The sequence below is a fragment of the Crocodylus porosus genome, unplaced genomic scaffold, assembly GCF_001723895.1.
Source record: "Crocodylus porosus isolate Cpor-Errol unplaced genomic scaffold, CroPor_comp1, whole genome shotgun sequence".
Taxonomy (NCBI): domain Eukaryota; kingdom Metazoa; phylum Chordata; order Crocodylia; family Crocodylidae; genus Crocodylus; species Crocodylus porosus.
The window spans coordinates 41,073,226-41,078,765 of record NW_017728911.1 but is presented as its reverse complement, the minus strand read 5'-3'; the positions used below and the strand labels follow the sequence as shown (position 1 = coordinate 41,078,765).

At 45.4% G+C, this 5,540-nt stretch overlaps 1 long non-coding RNA gene across 1 annotated transcript; it reads right to left on the bottom strand.

The window, feature by feature from the left end:
• Positions 1-3,549: 3,549 nt before the first annotated feature.
• On the bottom strand, positions 3,550-4,960 carry LOC109309236. Its single transcript, XR_002100849.1, has 2 exons — positions 4,722-4,960; positions 3,550-3,767 (listed from the first exon to the last, which is right to left on the bottom strand). It is a non-coding gene; the product is annotated as an uncharacterized LOC109309236 (long non-coding RNA).
• Between the last annotated feature and the right edge of the window lie 580 nt (positions 4,961-5,540).

Sequence of the window (5,540 nt, the reverse complement as noted above, 5' to 3'; positions counted from 1 at the left end):
ACCTTGCTGGGGTCGTTTGACCCCAGTACTCTTTCCTGCCATGGCAGGGGGTCAGACTAGATGATCTGTTCAGGTCCCTTCCGACCCTAGAAACTATCTGCCCTCCCTCCATGCCCCTTCTGTCCCATAGACTTACTAGCTGTCCAGCTATATTCCTGGGCACAGCATGCTGTGGCTGTGCACGGGGCGTTTATCAATGACATTAGTGGCTACACTGGCCAAAAAAAGCCGATTGCCGACAACATCAATTTTTCTTTTATCAGTGCCAATAAGATATGGACTGATATATTGGTGAACCTCTAATAATTAGGCTTGGCAGGATTCAATTTTTATTGGTAAATACTGATAAATGTCAATTTCACCTCATCCTCACAGACTGACAAAAAAATATTTCCTTTGTTAATAATCAAAATTTATAGAAAGGCGACATAAGAAAAATCATGGCTGATGGAGTACATGATGACAGGAGGAACAGTCCTATAGAACCGTGCTGACTGTAGTTTGAACTGCAACTCCCTGAAACCCCAAGGGACTGGGAACAAAGGAAAAGGAAGTGACAAAGCAGACGATGGAGCTATGGGCAAGTGGAGCCAGGACTGATGACAGCTCTGCTGCTCACCTGGCGCAGTCCTATAGTAGTTACATTTGTCATTAATAAATGGTCTGCCCCCCCCATACCCACAATTACAGGGCAAGCCATTTTAAGCAGCATGCAGATAGAAGGATATTAGAATGTGAGGAATCCAGTCTATTCTATCTCCTATATTTTATTAAATTATGGTATTGAAAATGGCCACTTAAAAGGGTTCACTCAAAATCACATGAGTATGGTATTTCAAACAATAAATTCTGTTAACTACATTTTTGCCTCCTGTTTTTCTACAAACTGAGATGGATGTGCATGTCAAATACTATATAGAGTAGTTCCAGGGCAGGGTCAATAGAAATCCACAGACAAAAGGAAAAAAATTATTATCCTTGGAACCCATGGGTCTCCTGCTGTTTCAGCACGGACTTTTCTGGTTTGTACAGAATGTCTTGTCTACACTAGAAACAGTTCACTTGTACAGCTGTTAGCAAACCCTTATTGGTGCAAGTTCTTTTGCTGCTATAACTCAAGTTTGCATGTTTACAACAAGGTTTTCCCTGCATTGTTAACTATGACATGGTTTTATTCACATCCTAACCAAACACCGCTACGTGAGCTAAACTCTTAAATATAAATTCAACCTTAGCCTTCGTTTAAAAAATAATTTAATTCCTCTGACTGCATCCACATTAGATTTTTGTAATGTAGTGTTACTTCTGAACAAGTGTAGGCAAAGCATTGGCATTTCTAACAGGGATCACACAGGGGTACTTCTTGTTCTTGGTCAGAACCAGCTTTATAGGATAGCTCACAAAAGCTGTAGTAGATTTAATAGATTTCATAGACATTAGGGCTGGAAGGGACCTTGGAAGATCAGAGTCCAGCTCCCCACCCAAAGGGCAGGAAGTCAGCTGGGGTCATAGGATCCCAGCAAGATAAGCATCCAAATTACTCTTGAAGGCGTTCAATGTAGGTGCTTAAACCACCTCCGATGGCAGGCTCTTCCAGACCTTGGGGGCTCAGACAGTAAAGAAATTCTTTCTTATGTCCAACCTGAAATGGTCTTGCAGTAGTTTATAACCATTCAACCTTGTCATCCCTTAGGGTGCTCTGGCGAACAAATGTTCCCCCAGATTCTGGTGGTCACCCCTGATAAACTTATAGGTGGCCATCAGATCATCCCTGAGCCTGCGCTTTTCCAGGCTAAAGAGTCCCATGGCTCTCAGCCTGTCGTCGTAAGCTCTGTTTTCCTGACCTCTGATCATGCACGTGGCTCTTCGCTGCACTCTCTCAAGCTTTTCCACATCCTTTTTGAATCGTGGGGCCCAGAACTGGACACAGTACTCCAGCTGCGGCCTCTCTAAGGCCGAGTACAAGGGGAGAATGATGTCCCGAGATTTGCTTGAGGAGCATCTATGGATGCAAGCCAGCATTTTGGTCACTTTACTAGCCTCAGCATCGCACGCATCGAGTAATATGTACCCTGATCCTGATCTCTAATCAAGATTGCTTTATGCCCTGAATCACAAGATTTAATATCCCTTCCAAGTGGTCATTAATTATGAAAACCCTGGATATTTTTCAGATCTATATAAATATCTGTGCCTTTTAAAATATTTATTGCTACCTGTGGCAATGAGCAGCACTGTTAGTCATGTGTTGTATGACCAAGTATTTCCTTTCTTCATGTTTAATGTCCTGATTTTTAAATTTAATTGAATATTACCTTCATCTTACAACACTGGATAAAACCATGTTGTCCAGCCCAGTTAATTTGTATTAACTGACTGCCAGTTATCTTAAGTAAGTTTCAAAGTGTCTGCTATATTTTTCACTGCTGATCACACAAGAAGTAGCCAATTAATGTGCTTCATGTGGCTGGTGACAGTCTCATGTTTTACAAGAATAAGATCATAAGTTTTGAATATGCAGGGGATTATATTACTTCCATTGTTTTTATAATTAACCATCTATTATCCTTGAAAATTGGAGCAAAACTGATTTTATGTCTTCTGTTAAGGAAATATTACACTTCTATGGTGCAAATTCTATAAAGCTTGGCTCTACAGCAGCAAAGCAGTTCAATTTAATAAGCCAATAAATATTTTTAAATGACTCTCCCTTTCCCTTCATAATAGTGTCCAAATTTAAATAAAAAAAGAGTAAATCCAAGTGGAATAAAATGTAGAAAAAAAGAAACAACAACATTTTTTCCTCTTCCTTTGCGGTCAAAGGTCCTTCTGCAGAAACATTCCAATTTCTGCAACACACTGAAAATATTTTTTGCTTCCATGAAATGCATTAGTCTGAGAATGTGAGATGAAGATTTCTCTTAATAGAAGCTTGCCAATAAAACAATAACCACTAATGGAAAGAAACATCAGGCAGACGCACAGTTTGTAATTGTAAATTCCTCACAAACTAGTGTTTACTGTACACTTATTTTTGTCTGTAAGATGTTGATGAGGCACTCCTTAACCAATGCAAATACTGTTTGCAGTGTCTGCAGCTCTTCGTAAGAAGAGGCACTCCAGAAAGCTGCGATTAACACTTTCCATTTTTATGGAATCTTTTATGAGAGGATCTATTCTTAAAACAATTCAAACACCACAACAACCAAAGGTAGAAAAGTATCACAACAACTATTTTACAACTTGGAACGATATGGTACCTCCGTGTAATATAAGGTGCCGAAAGATACACAGCTCAAATCAGAGGGCAGAAACAGAAGGAGATATCCTACTATGCTCTTTGACATGTCACTGTCTTGCTTGCTGGGTAGCAATTTGTTAATAAGTCTTAGGAATCCCAGGAAACAAGGAAGATAGCCTGTCAAAACGAGTGTCATATTGTACACTGGTACAGTTCGAGATTGTATGACAGGATGCATCTCTTATCCACCCCACCTGCAAGGCTTTCAAAGACAATTACAGCACATCAATACTCTGTTGAGGTTTTTCCTACTCCCGACCTAGACGCAGAAATGCAGTCAGTGCTTATTTCAAGCCCTGACAACCCCATGTGTAGGGGTAAGCCCCAACAGCCAATGCATGCTCCGACAGAAACCCCACTGGAGAAGTGCTCGTGGTGCAGCCCTGTCAGATTCCAACGAATCTGTGAATTCTGCATGAAGACCTTGTCCCAGGTTTGCTGCTTCAGACCTGTGAATGCCTTGTCACTACAAGGACAAGAGAAGGAAGGAATGAAGGATGGGAACCTCAGTACTGAACAGTTCTTCCTTTTGCTCCCACTGTGTGCCAGAGCCAATAGCATACATTTTTTTTTCTCCCTAATATCAATGCAGAAAATAGGTTTTCTGGTCAAACTCGCTCAGTAACCTAAACCCCAGACATGCAGAGACCCCTTTCCTGCCACGAGAATTTCTATGCTACAATTCCCAACCCACACAATTTCTCCACACAGAATCAATGGTAAAGGACTGTCTTCCCCCTACAAAATCTTTCCCAAGATTTGCAGGGGAAGGTGTATCAACAGCAAAATAGCAGTCCTCCCCATAGTTTTCTCAATACTCCGAGATTTCTCACTTTACCTAATAAGTCTCTTCCAACAAAATCCCCCGCACTTCTTTCAATTTGTATTCAAGAAAAAGGGTGGGTTCTTCATTCATACGAAATAATGTTCTACTGCAAATTGCTTTGTTTCCAGTGTTCAGACTAGTTGGCCACTTGAGTTAAAGCCCATAGCTTCACTACCCAAAGCTGAGGGAGGGAAGAATGGGGTTCATTAAGACAGTCAATTCCTGTTAGTTGTCATACTACAAGACTCTGGAGGAAACAAGACACCAGTAGTGTTTGCCCTGAAGTGGGAAGGCAAGATTAATGCAATCCCCACTGCCAGGACTGACATCAGTGAGCTACATTAAGGTAAGAATGATAGAACCCCACTGCTGCGGGATTTTACAGCGAGATACCTAACAGCTGTAAAAATGCACGGCACCTTTTTGGTCATAGGCACACAGCCGAAGCCTACGGGATAGTCCAGCCTGCTGACATGAAAAATATGAAATTCTGTGTCTTCAGGAGGGTTTTCTCTACCAACAGCTACCTCCCAAACACAACCCACCACCCTCCCAGAGAAGGCACAGCTTCAGTCCTGCACCCGAGCTGCTCACTTTCACCGCCTGGTCCATCTGCTCAGCGCTGCCTTCTCCACTTCACTGCCTGCTTCTGCCTGACCACAGTTTTTCTCCAAAATTTGTCCCTTTCACTTGCACTTGGGGCCACTCTGTGGGGGAGGCCTGTGGGGTTCCTACTCGCCAGCAGCAGCCGATAGGAGCGCCTGGACCAGAGCTGTGCCTCCCTGGCAATGCCCCTGGAAACTGTGGGCAAAGGGAGGCGGAGGCTGGAGGGCAAGAGTCAGCTGGCATTTACAACCTCCCACTCTGTCCTCACAGCACCCGACCCCCACTTCTCACCTCGCCCCCCACACAGCGACACAGCACCCTGCAGCGACACCCCCCCGGCCACATGGGGCACCCGCCTTCCCTGCCACGACACAGCTCCCCCTTCACATCCCAGCCCATGCACCCTGCACCGCTCCCCCAACCCCTCACCCTGTGAGCCCCCACCACACCGGTGAGCTGTCCTGTGAGGCGCTACCCCAACCCCATGAGCCCCCTCAGCCCCGCACGCCCCGTGAGGTGCTCCCTCTCCGCTCCCCACACCTATGAGACCCCCCCACACCCAATGAGGAGTCCCCTCAGCTCCCCCCACACCCCATGAGCTTCCTCCACACCTCATAAGACCCCCACGAGGTGCCCCCTCAGCTCCCCCACACCCCGTGAGGAGCCCCACACACCTCAGGAAGTAGTCCCTCACTGCCCCCCACACTCCGTGAGGCGCCCCCTCACCCCGTCAGCCGCCCGCCCGCGGCCCCACAGCACCGCCCCCCCGGGCGGTGTGCGCGTGCGCGGGCCCCGCCCCCATCCGGG